The sequence below is a fragment of the Anastrepha obliqua genome, chromosome 6 (assembly GCF_027943255.1).
Source record: "Anastrepha obliqua isolate idAnaObli1 chromosome 6, idAnaObli1_1.0, whole genome shotgun sequence".
Taxonomy (NCBI): Eukaryota; Metazoa; Arthropoda; class Insecta; order Diptera; family Tephritidae; genus Anastrepha; species Anastrepha obliqua.
In genome coordinates this window covers 26,638,796-26,653,278 of record NC_072897.1, presented here as the reverse complement: position 1 = coordinate 26,653,278, position 14,483 = coordinate 26,638,796, and positions in this window count along the sequence as shown.

Here is a 14,483-nt window from a genome sequence, read left to right as displayed (position 1 = left end):
GGCACTCACTTTTTGCCTCTTCATGCGTATGGCGTCCAAAGCTACAATTATACCCTAGCGACTACAACGATCGTAAAAGCAGCCGCAACGGGATTCCGGTAGGAAGAACGCACGCTTCCAATAGTGCGATTTGGAGGTGCCCCAGTAGCAAAGGAAAGCAAAGATGATCCACACCCCACCGTCGGGAGGTGCATAAAATAAGGAAAGTATTAAGAGTGTTATTATTAAATATTATAATAGCAAATTTATAAAACAAAGTGAAAAAGTGTAACCATAAAAAAAAGAAAAGTTAATTGAATTAAGTTAATTGAAAAAAGAAAATTAGAAGAAAATTTAATTTAATTTAAAAGAGGAAATCGTAACCTAAAAATTTGAAATTAAGAACACTAACTAATATAGTAATTATTGAATTTTTTTTATTACCTAATAATAATATCTGGCCGATAAAATAACATGAATCGAAACTGGGATTCACCACTCAATGGACCCTCCAGGAAATTACATATAAAGAAAAAAATATGAATTCAATAATAATATCTGGCTTGTACAGCTAATAAAATAACATAATTCGAAGTTGCGATTCATCATTTTCGAGGGGGATCCTCTAGCTTTTAACAACGAACATTCTCTGCAATTCTCCCCTCCCAGGAGCCCTCCAGAGAATTATAAAGAAAACGTTTAAATAAAAAAATTTTTGAATTATGGAAGTTTTTTTAATAAATTTCTCGACCTTTGCCTAAAATTGGAGAACCAAAACTTCCGTTCTCACTACGCGCTGGGTAGTAATAGCCAAAACAGGAAGTCTCACCACTTTCTCCTACCTCTCCCAACAAAAAAACTAGTTAACGAATTTTATCCCCAGATGACATTCATGGTAAAACCCCACATGCAAGCATAATACTTTCCGAATCATCATCGCCCTCAGGCTTCTATGAATAATTACCATCAGGCTCCTATTAGTATTTACCGCAAATACCAATTTTATAAGTCACTAAGTCAACCTCCTACTAAATCTCGAATCCTTTGCCCAGACCAATGGACGTCGATAGGTCCTTACATTCAAGGGTGGTCAACTATATGAACAGAACACAAATGAATAAAAAGACCATCAAATATTTCACAACAAAGTGCCGCTATGACAACAGCGAAACTTTGAAATAGAAGCGCGTAAATAAAGCCGCATTGACAGCTGAAGAAAACGGACTATCAGCTCAGAAATCCGCTGATGGAAATTTACTTCCTGAAACCCAAGGTCATATCGACATTCATTTTTCAGGATGAACAGTTCTTCGTTGCCTTACGTACAATGCAAAACGAAGAACCATAAAATCCTTAAAATGCTTATCGATACTGGGTCAAGCAAAAATTACATCCAACCCTGCTACGTCACAAAAAACAACCCAATGACGAGCCATTTTTTGCAAATTCCATTGGAGAATAAATCCAAATTACTCATCATACACTTATCAATATTTTTGGCAAAAATGATACAACTTTAAAAAACGACAGTCTTAAAGAACTTCGTGCTACTATATCATACTTGACGACACTCTAACACTAGGTAATGGCATTAGAATTAAAACCTACGGTTCATAAAATAGGTATCAGAACTTTACATATGACTGCCACACAAACAGAACAAATAAATTATTTAACTAAAAAGTACCCCTACCTTTTTACTATCGTGGTAGGAGACAGACACCCCAGTATATACTAAATACTACCCCTACAATTGGCAATGAGAGATCTTGCTACCACTGAAATAAGCTAATTATTAAAAAATGGAATCATTAGACTATCTCGGTCATCTTACTACTCACCCGTGTGGGTTGTACAAAAAAAAAATGACACATCTAGACAAAAGAAATACAGACGTGTTATAGACTACAGGAAATTGAATACATTGACAATAGTAGATAGATACCCAATCTTAGAAATCAGTAAGGCAATTTCGTAACTGGGAAAAAACACATATTGTTCTGTCCTTGACTTAAGAAGCGGCTTCCATCAGACTCCTTTCAAGGAATCCAATATCGAAAAGTCGGCTTTTTTCGGTCAAGAATGGTAAATATGAATTCACGCCCCTTCCGTTCGGACTGAAAACGCTGCAGCTATCTGTCAAAGAGGGCTAGGTGACATATTAAAATACCATATAGAGAAAATTTGTTATGCCTACATAGATTTTTTTATTATTAGTATTTTCATTGCAACTAGTATAACATTACATACATACATTTGGTATACTAATGAGCAATTTTTGTCGAGTTTTGTTACAACAAATAAATTATGTTAATCCTCAGCAAAATACAATTCATTCTTTTAACTGATTTTTGTTTATTTATTAGTTTAAATCTAGAGGTTTTTTACTTTTGAGCCTTCGTTTCCATTTTGTATTATCGTTAAGAATTCTAGCTTCATCGTTTACATGCTTGTTTAGTTTCTCTAAATGCGACTTTGCAAATTTCTTTATGGTTGCCGTAACTGTATCAATATTGAGGTCTTGTTCTACATCTTGCGTCCTAATATATCATAGAGCCCGAACAGCATGCTTGAGCGCCATAGTCCGGAATCCTTGTCTTTGCAATGTGTTGCTATAGTTGGTGCATTCCCATAGCTGAATCCCATAGGTCCAGATAGGTTTGAGAACTTGTTTGTAAATAGGTATCTTATTGTGTGCGGATAAAGCTGATTGCCTTCCCATTACCCAACGTATATTTTGGAATTTTAGGTCCAGTTCTTCTCTTTTCTTTTTCACGTGGAGTGCGCACATACCTAAGTTTCGTGTGGAGCGTCATATCTAGATACTTTGCTGTATTATGCTGCAAACAGTCACCGACGTATAGTAGTCCCTTACCGCAGCCCTTAGAGAGCACAAAAATGAGCAAAACTCATCCCGTAGAGAACAACTGCGTTCTTTTAGTTACATATTTATACAATACATCGGTTTGCCATTGCCATAATGTTGCCATGATATTTTTGCTTAGACACTTTTTCACACATCCGCGTTATCAGTTACAATTTTTCATTGTTAAATAAACCAAAGCCAAAAACCAACAAATGCGAATAGTTCATTTATCTATAATTAACATTATTCGATTTGATATTTTGATTTCGAAATGTACTGTTTGGCAAGACTGCGTGGTGAGAGAGCAATCCTGAGAGGAATTTTCAAAAATCCTGCTATAAAATCTACGATACGGAAGGGAAGTAATTTTTCATTTACATGGGGTTCTCAATAGATTGATCGTAACAGCTAACAGGGGACTGCGTTTACGTCGGTGACTGTTTGCAGCATTAGAGTATGGTACTTTAATGCTGTTTATGTATATTGGTAGGTAGATGGTTCATTTGTTTGTAAAATTGATGTGTACAGATTTTGTTCATACAGTTTAATGTGCCATTTATATGTTCACTTGTATATTTTATTAATAGCAAACTGCAGTTGTAAAGTAGACTCTATTTCTGTCTTTCGGACAGTTAGGATTGCAATGCCATCAGCAAATGTTGCTATAAAGTAATTGTTGCTGTTATGAAGGTCGTAAGTAAAAGGTAGATAAAGAAAGCGGCCAAGCACACTTCCTTCCGGCACACCTCTTTCAATTCTGAAAACTCATCTATATACATATCTGACGCGAAAATAGCGCTCGGACAGGTAGGTTTTTAAGATATTAAAAAATTGTATTGGCAGTATTTTTTTTATTTTCCACAGCAGGCCAGCATGATGTACTTTAGGGGCATCGAAAAAAACGGCAGAACAAACTTTTTTTCTTCAAATGTATTCTCGATGATTCGAGTAATTCTCGATAATACGCTTTATCAAAAATTTTTGCAACAGTTTTGATAAAATGGGCAACGATGATGTTACATCGTTTGGAGGCTTTCCTGGTTTTACAATCGTGATAACATTAATGAATTGGAAAGTACAAGTACTGCAGTTTAAAGCAAGTGTTCATTATGTTTGTTAGTTGGTCTACACAGATGACATTATAGTTTTCGACAAAGATGAATAAAGCCACCTTCAGAATGTAAATAAGATTTTCAAGACGCTCCAAAAAGCAAACATGGAGTTTCTAGGTTTCGTTGTCACCACTACAGGAATAAAAACTAATCCTGCGAAAGTCAAGGCAATTCAGGAATTTTCTTGCCCAAAAACTTTGAAGGACTTAAGATCTTTCCTTGGCCTATCTGCCTAATACAGACGCTTCATCAGAGATTATGCTAAGCCAGAAAAACTCCTGACCTCGCTTTTGAGAGCAAAAACCTAGTTGTGTTCGATAGTTACGCCATGACTGCTTTCAATAATATCAGATCCACACTGACATCCTAAGAAGTAGTACTATCATATCCCGATTTCAAGAAAGAGTTTCATCTTATCACAGACGCTTCAAACTATGTCCTAAGTGCCCTAGGCAATCTGGGAAACCTATAACGTTCATAGCCAGATCACTAAATAAAACAGAGGAAAATTATGCGCCAAATAATAGAGAAAAGTTGGCAATAATTTGGACTCTTTTCTCCTTAAGAAACTGCATATAGTATATAGATTCGCTAAAGTTGTAATCTTCACAGATCATCATCCCATTAGCACTAAGTAACAAAAACCACAATGGAAAAATGAAAAGGTGGAAGTGTATCCTCGAAGAATACAACTACCAGATGAGTTATAAGTCCGGTAGAAAAACCGTCATCGCAGACGCGCTATCCAGACCACCACAAACTGATTAATGCCCTTACAACTACAGATCAAAGCAACGAAAGCTTCTCTCACCTTCTTATTCCTGCCACTGAAGCCCTCATGAATGCTTTCAAGAATCAACTCTTCTTAATGATTAGGGACGACGACAGCTATGCGTTCCAGTTATCATTTCCAAGCTTTCACAGACTCAAAGTTATTCTGACCAAGAGATCATAGACGTTTTCAAACGCTACCTCGACCCAGCACTCGGCAACGGACTGTACACATAAAAAGATTAAATTTAGTAATATGATATTAAAATTCGTTGTACTCAAACTCTACTTCAGGATGTCACGTCAGATTCTGAACAGGAACAAATTATCATTCAAGAACATCAGCGAGCTCATAGAAATAGCCGTGAAAATTAAGCCCGAATTCTAATTGAACAAATCGCAAAAAAATCTTCAACTTGTCGTGCACAGAAATACAATAGACATCCAACAAACCGGAGATTCAACCAACCCCCATTCCACAGTCCCCAGGCGAAATAGTTCATATCGACACACATATATTCCACGGAAATAAAAATTAATTCTTACCGCCATTGACAAATTTTCTAAATATGCCCAGGAGAAAGTGATACCTTCCAGAGCAATAGAGCACATTAAAGACCCAATCAGAGAATTAATGCTCGCGTTCAGAAATCCAAAGGTTGTAATAATTCACAACGAAAAATCTCTTAACTCTTTTGACCTTTACATCATACCGCCTTACAGTAGCACAAGTAATGGACAAGAACACTTTCCGAAATCATAAGATACCTGAAAACCAATCAAAACGGCGACAGCACTTGAAGAACTTCTAATCAAAACAGTACAAGAATAAAATTCCTCAATACATTCAACTACAAAGAATTAACCAATAGGCGCATTTTTGGAAATAAAGTTTATAGTGCCCTACAACAGTTGACCTGAAAACAAGAACCCGGAGAAGTCATTTACGTTTAAATAAATAAAAGACTAGGAACTAAGTTAACTCCAAAGTATAAAAAGGAGACGGTTTTTGAAAATCACAGCACGACGGTTAAACAGTATCGGGACGAACAATTTACAAGTCTCTAGTAGTAGTAGTAGTAATTCTTTATTTATTTATAAATATAGCATCGTACATTTCAATCATTTTTACAATAATTCGTTTAAATATATAAATATACTAGCAAACCCGGCCCCCTTCGCTGGGCACACTAAAATATAATAGATATGGTATAGAACAGAAAATATATGGTTTTCATATTATTTATTTCTTTATTCTTTATTCAAGCGCTTTGGCATAAACAATATTTTTTGTTTTCCTTTTTGTTTTTGAGTAAATATGAAATATATATAAAATATAAATTGAAAATCAGGAAAAAAGAAGATGGTTTTTAAATTTCAAATCAACGCATATGAATAACTAAGAAACAAACGTCTTTTTTCCTGATCATCCATGAATTTTTCGTTTCAATTTATATGTTTTATTAAGCATTGGAGCTTTTTTAACCATTATCCATTTATATTTTTCAAAAAAATTTCATTCACACATAATTTCATTCGGATTTCACATTAAATTCTCAAATTTCGTAAGAAGTTATTCACTGTTCCAAAATCCACTCCAAAAAAATTCACAAACAATTTTTACATATTGCACTTACGTTTTTTCCTTATGGCATCCAAATCAGAAAGAAATATTGACACATTGTAACTCACACTGTCAATTTGACAGTTCATTTCCGCCCTAAGTGTTAAAAAAGTAAGCGACATTATGGCTGGATCAAAAGAACGCTGTACCCGTTGCCAGTGCTCCGAATTACAACCCAACTTTACGAAACCCATTTTCAATACTTACTTAACAATGTGTGTAAGTTTGGCTTAATTCGGTGCAAAGACACGGCGGGTCCACGTTTTGGCATATATTTCGAGACCCTAGTCATCAATAGGTATGAAAATTAGCCCGTACTAAAGCACTTATCAACAGCTTTCATTTGATACCCATATTGTACATACACAACCAAAGGTTACCCGGATCCACGCTTTGACCTACATCTCGAGACCCCAGTCACGGAGCGGCATGAAAAATACTCTGTACTAAAGCATTCCCCAACAGCTTCAATTTGATATCCATATTGTACAAACACATTCTAGGGTCCACGTTTTGGTATCTACCTCGAGACCCTAGTCACGGAGCGGCATGAAAAATAAAAAAAATAGGAAAAACAGCTTCCATTTGATACCCATATTGTACATACACGTCCGAAGGTTACCCGGGTCCACGTTTTGACCTATATCTTTATTCGAATTTTTCTCACCTTCTAAACCTTCCCTAGACCTCCACGAATGATTCAAGACCAAGATAAGATAAATCCGTTCAGCCGTTCTCGAGTTTTAGCGAGACTAACGAACAGCAATTCATTTTTATATATAGAGATGAAGAAAGAATTAATAACTTTGTGGCAATAACAATGTTGTCTCTCACAGCTTAAAAATTAAACTCTGTAATAAAAAAAGTCTCTAACAAAAAATTAAATATTATTCTCCCCTTTTCCGGTAGGTAAAAATTTACCAATATACATTCTTTACCCTTTGTATTACTACTACAACTTCCTCTTCCAACGTACACATTTAAGACCATACCAAGTCCCAGCTAGTAACGATACACAATGGACAAGCGGTAAAATCAGATTTATTCATCTCTTCGACTTAGAGAAATTCAAACAAGTTTTGACAGCGGCAAGTGACAGATGACCAACCAAATCCCTAACGATCACTTCCTATATCCCATCATAAAACATAAAACCATTCAAACCTTTGAAATCCTGAACGCATTAAAACCATTCAAATCGAATATAATAAAGATAAATTGGTATATTGGTAACGGCATGGAAATACATAGTAGATCTTAATATAATAACAAAAATTCTAAATAATTTGAATGAAAATAATAACAATCAAGTAGTAATTAACAAATTATTCGAGAGGCGAATAAATAATATAACTCATAAAATTAACAAGGTGTTAAATGCAATTAAAAAAGACGAAGATATGTACTATAACAGAAATAATAATAAATTTGCAAAATAAGATTAAATTAATTAAAGAAGAACTAATACATATTTTAAACTCTGTAATATTAAATAAAGAAGAAATGCAATTGTCAATTAAAAAACTAAAAGAAGAAAAAATACATGTACAAGTGCCGAAGAAGCACTAGAACTTTCTAGAGTGAATGTATTAAGCAATGAAATGAAAGTTGTATGTATGTCTGGTAAAAATACCTCTAACTCTAAGAGAATCATTATAAGACCTGTAAAAAGAAGAAACAATATTGTAATTAAAACTGACTATAGTGAAATATTGAAAGGAAAATATTCAATATTCGGAATAAAAAATGAATTTGAAAGCTATAATGATACAGCAATTTGTAAAGAAACTTATTTTATAGATTTAAGTAAAGAATTATGAGTAACTAACGGCGGCCGCCGTAACCGAATGGGTTGGTGCGTGACTACTATCCAGAATTCAGAGAAATCGTAGGTTCGAATCTCGGTGAAAGACCGAATTGAAGAAAAAGTTTTTCCTAATAGCGGTCGCCCCTCGGCAGGCAATGGCAAACCTCCGAGTGTATTTACAGTGGCTCACAGCTATTTCGTGTGGCTGTATGTTAAGCTAAAAAATTGTAAAATTATTTTTATTTGATTTACTTTAAAAAAAATTTAAATGCACAATCAAAGATAAATTATTTCTAATTACAAACATGTATAAATGCATTCAAACTTTTTCTGCTTTAGTAGAATATTTACAACAAAAACAGAATACTAGGTAAATTGACGTCACAGCTTATTTCGTGTGTTCACTTTTACCGTTATCGGTGCCAGTAAACCGGTTAGCAATTATAGGAAATTTGTTTTGTATAGTATATTAGATTATATCCTTATTTAGTTTACACATTGAAAGTAGTCGGTTGTCCAGCTTAATTTAAAAATACCGTGAGGGATCGTCGTACGTCGATTGAAGGGCGCGAATTAGTGATTACGCATTACAAAAATGGAAAGTCGCAGAAAAAAATTGCTGAAATTGTAAATTTAAGTACTTCCACAGTACAGTACATTATTCAACGCTTTTCTCGTGAAAAAAGAGTGGTTGACAAAGGCCGCCAAGCTCCAAAAAAATTTTTACAGAAGCTGATGAAAGGTGGATATTAAGAAAAATTAAAAAAGACCCACAAATTAGTGCGCCAGCTTTGACAAAAGAGGTTGAAAAAGTACTTGGTAAGTCATGTAATCCTGAAACAATAAGAAGAATTCTGCGCAAAGCTGATTTCCATGGTCGTACAGCTCGAAACAAACCGTTTGTTAATGAGCGTAACAGAAGATTAAGGATGGAGTTTGCCGAAAACCATGTTAATAAAGACCAAACATTTTGGAATGACGTTATTTTCGCCGACGAAAGCAAATTCAACCTCTTTGGTTCCGACGGAAAGTCTTTCGTTTGGCGTAAGCCCAACGCGGAGGTGGACCCGAAGAATCTGCGTGGTACAGTAAAACACGGTGGGGGCCATGTAATGGTTTGGGGCTGCATGTCAATAGCTGGTGTCGGAAACTTGGTTTTTATCGACGAAATTATGGATAAAACAGTTTATTTGAATTTATTAAAAAATAATTTACTACAAAGTGCTGAAAAATTTGGCATTCGGGACAGGTTCAGGTTCTATCAGAACAATGATCCGAAGCATAAGTCGGAATTAGTGCAGCGGTGGCTTATATGGAATTGCCCTCATGTGGTAAAAACGCCAGCACAATCACCTGATCTCAATGTAATTGAGAATTTATGGAATATTCTGGATCAAAAAATTAGAAAACATAACATAAGCAACAAACAAGATCTAAAAACAGCATTGCAAATGGAGTGGGAGAAAATATCTCCTGAATACACTGGAAAACTTGTTAGCTCCATGCAATCCCGGTTAAAAGCTGTATTAAAACAAAAAGGCTACCCTACAAAATATTAGATTAGTAAAAACTTAATAAATTTAAAAAAACATGTTTCTTCTAGTTTGGTTAAGCACACGAAATAAGGTGTGACGTGGATTTACTTATAATTTTGCTTTTGCTGTAAATATATTACTTAAGAAGAAATAATTTAAGTTTATTTATGTATGTTTGTAACAAGAAATAATTTATCTTTGAATGTACGTTTAAGTTTTTTTTCTAAATAAAGTTTATAAAAAAATATAAAACTTTTTTATTTTGATAAACGGGCACACGAAATAAGCTGTGAGCCACTGTATGTGATGAAAAAGCTCCTCATAAAAAATATCTACCGTTCGGAGTCAGCTGGAGACTGTACGTCCCTCCATTTGTGGAACAACATCAAGACGCACACCACAAATAGGAGGAGGAGCTCGGCCAAACTCCCAAAAATGGTATACGCGCCAATTATATATATAAGATTCTTTATAGTTTAAGCTCAACTTCTTCAACAACAAATGACCATCACGTCCCTACGATCCAAGAAATAAAACCATGAGTAATAATGCTAAACCAGTTTGATGGCGAATTAGAAGGTGACGAAATAAAGGTGACCAAATAAATTAATGCACACGTGTAATAGTATTCAACAATTAAAATAAATAATCAACAATTCAGAAACCATCCTCGCAATACTTCAACACGAGCGACTTCATGTAGAAACAATTGCAAAACACTAGTTCAAAATTTTTTATTTTTCAAAAAAAAAAATCGGAATTTTTTCGAAATTCAATATATAAAAAAATGTAATATATTTTTTTTTGTAACTTTTTCCAAATCAAGAGGACACCTCAAACTTCAATTGAGCTGAATGCCCAGTAGCTAAAATGAGTTGTTTTTGAGTGATGAAGTTTTGAGTAAAAAGCCTGTTTCGCATGTTTTTTTTTTGCAAAATAAAAAATGTTTAACTACTGTTTTGCAATTGTTTCTACATGAAATCGCTCGTGCAAGTAATGGCGATCATTTTGAACCCAGAATTATTAAAATCGGTTCAGTTTTGACTAAGTTATGAGTATTTAAAAAAAAAAGTTTCTTATATAATTAAAAAAAAATCGATTTTGAGCCGAAAAACAAAATTGCCGATAAATCTTGAAACAATTTTTTTTTCGGGCGAACAAAAAAATACGTGTCTCATTATTTTGACCAGAGAGAAACATATTTGAGTTACATCGAAATCGAAGAACATGACCCGAATAGCCCGGTTGAATTGAAATGGAAAGCATTAAGTATAATTCTAAGTTAATGAAACAATTGTAAAAGAGGGCCCAAGTCCACCGGCTTTTTTAAAAGCAAAGTTTTATAAATGAAACTTTAACTTATATGTATGATTTCATTATATTATTATACTTAAATGTATTGAAGCACACAGTACGACGCAGAAAACTGTAACAAATAAGTAGGTCCATTGTGATACCATAGGTCCATTGTGATTCATAGGTCCATTGTGATACCATTGGAATTTATCCTTTCCCAATGGGTTCCTTTTCAAACCATCCGGTAGCTTTAATAAACGAGGAAAGCTTCGTTAGTTTTAGATGCGCTATGTCCGCTACATCAATTAAAAATGACATGTCAAGAGTGCGGAGCTTCCTTGCCGCTAAGCTTTCACACACACATAAAAGGTGTCTGACTGTTTCCTCTTCTTCTGTATTAAAACAGTTTCTCCTGAAATCGAAGTACGGGAGTCCTAACCTTCTAGCGTGGCTGCCTATTAGACAATGACCAGTTAATACCCGTATCATATTTCTCTTAGCTTCTCTGTTAAATCTCAACAAGCTTTTTGATCGACTGCTGTTCCATTTCGGCCATGTCTGTCTGCTTAGTTCGCATTTTGAGAGGTTTTTCCAACTTGTATTTACCTTATTGATGGTTTCCCGATCTATGTATAAGTAGTTTACAAATGGCTATAGGCATGGGTAAAATCATCTTATCAACTTGGAGGTCGAGCGTTGTACCGGTTCGAGCAAGTCCATCTGCCTTGCAGTTCCCTGCTATATTCCTCTGGCTTGGCACCCAAATAAGGTGTACTTTGTAGTATTTTGATACGTCATTTAGAAGTTTATAACATTCTATGACTGTTTTTAATGAATGTGTTTTAGATTCTAGCGCTTTTATGGCTGCTGGATTGTCCGAGTATATGAAGACTTCATTCTACTATCGTTTTTATTACCGTAGGTCTCTCTTTTATGGCAGTGACTTCCGCCTAAAATACATTGCAATAATCAGGTTGGCGAAAAGATTGGCTAACTCCAAGTTTATCGGAGTAAAATCTTCCACCTATTACTCTGTTGTCTAGTTTTAAGCCATCTGTATAGATGTTTGTATCATTTTCCTTAACAATAAGCCCATTGTCCCATTCCTCTTTGGAAGGAGATACTGTGACGAAGGATTTATTTCAGTTGATATCCTTGGTCATACAGAAATTCATTGTAACAGGATTGCAGCAGAATTTTTCTAAAATCGAAGAGTGTCCTCTCTGGTTTGTTGTGAATAGACCGATTTCTCTTAATCTTCTTGCTTGCCAAAATGCTCTATTGGTAGTGGGTTAAGCATAATGTTACGTGCCTCTGTGGGTATGGTCCTCAGGGCCCCGCATATGCAAAGACTGGCCATTCTTTGTACATGCACCATGGTTTTTTTGATACATAACTTATCTAAAGCCGGTCAACATACTAGTATACCGTACGTTAGGATTGGTCTTACAATTGCTGAGTAAAGGTGTAAAGGTAATATAAGATAGATAGGGAAAGACCCCAACTTAGTCCTATTAGCTGTTTACAAGAGTAGAGTGCTATTGTTGCTCTTTTTACTCTATCTTCGACATTTGACTTCCATCTTAGTTTTCTGTCTAGTACTAGACTTGAGAACCGGGCCTAATCACTAATTGACAGTGCCATTCCACCTAGAGTCGGAGGAGTTGTTTTTGGAATTATATGTTTCCTGGTTAATAAGATAAGTTCAGTTTTGTTGGGGTTGCCGCTTAGCCCATTTGCTTTTGACCAGTTTTCAACCATGTTTAGTAAATCTTGAATGATTTCACAAAGTGTATTGAGAAATTTCCCTCTTACAACCATTGCAAAATCATCCGCATATGCCACGACGTGTTGTCCTCTCAATTCTAGGCTCTTTAGCAAGAAGTTTATTACCAGCACCCAGATGAGGGGCGACAGCCTTGAGGTGTTCCTCTACAGACTCTTTTCCTGATCTTTTTGGCCCCTAGCGTTGCGATCAGAAATCTGCTCATGAGCACGTTTTTGTTGAACTCAACCAGAGTGCTGGAGATGCCGAAATCAGTCAGTGCCGTTATTATGGTATTCGGTAGGATGTTGTTAAACGCACCCTCGATATCAAGGAAGGCTACCAGTGTGTATTCCTTTTTATAAATTGACTTCTCGATTTCTGTAACAAGTGAGTTGCTGTTTCTGTAGATTTCCCTTTACAGTACTCATGTTGTGAGACATTAAGCTTGTTTAATATACTCTTCTATTATTCTTTCTAATGTTTTTAGTGAGAAGGAGAATAAGCTATATGGCCTAAAGTCCTTGGGTGTTGTGTGTGAATTTTTTCCTGCCTTGGGAATAAAGAAAACTTTTACTTCCTTTCATACTGATGGAATACGTTTAAGCTTTAAAGCAGCCTTGAATATGTCCATTAACCACTCCATAATATAGTTTAGTGAATGTTGTATTTGGGCCGGGAATTATCCATCTGGACCCGGTGATTTAAATGGTTTAAAGATGTTCATTGTCTAGGTTATCCTAATTCCAGTAATTATGTCTTCAAGGTCAGAATTAGATCTTTGTGTTCGATTGTTGATTAATATATTATATTAGGTGACTCGTTGCTGGGAAAGTGGGTGTCCACTAGCAACTTCAAAGTTTCATCACTCGAGATAGTCCAACTATTATCCGGTTTTTGGAGGTATCCGGAGGAGTAGTGACTTTTTGTGGTTCCTTTGGGTTCTCCAACCGTCCTCCAACCAGACCTTGTAGCTTTCCTAACTTCTGTTTTGGAAATTCTTAGTGTAATGTAATAGCAGCTCAAGTCTCTACACTCTCGTGTCGCTTTCGCTCTATTAAACTGTCTTCTGCTGTCATTGCTTAATGTGTTCAGGTCTTCAGACCACCAAGACGGTTTTTTCTTCCCCTTATATTTAATTATAGGGCAGGCCTTATTTAGCGCAGCTCTACAAATCTCCGTAAGGGTTTGTACGTGCTCATTCAGTGATTTTTTATTTTCTATAGGAATATTTTGAAAAATAGGAAATCTTTCCTTAAGTTCCCATTTATAGACGTGCTAATTGGTCTTTTTCTAGTTCCTGCTGGCAGGAAGAGCTGCTTCCCTCAAATTTTATTTCTATATAGCGATGATCGGAGTATGAGTGTTCATTCAAAACTCTCCACTGCGTCATCTTTCCGTAAAGGGTGTGACTTGCTGGAATAATATTAGGAACTTCCTGTCTATTTCGTATAATAAATGTGGGTTCGTTGCCTTTGTTACACACTAAAAGCTTACTACATATAATATAATTAAAGAGAGACTCACCATGTTCGTTGGTATCCGAGCTCCCCCATATTTCATGGTGAGCATTTGCGTCGCCTCCTATGACTAATTGACGATTGTGTGCTTTGCAGTCTTCCATAAATGTTCTTATCAGCGGGGATGGTAGTGGACCTGTGTCGTCTCCGGCAAAGTAATACGAGGTTAGCCAGATGTTGCTTCCGCTCACTTCCCAGCTACCCGTCG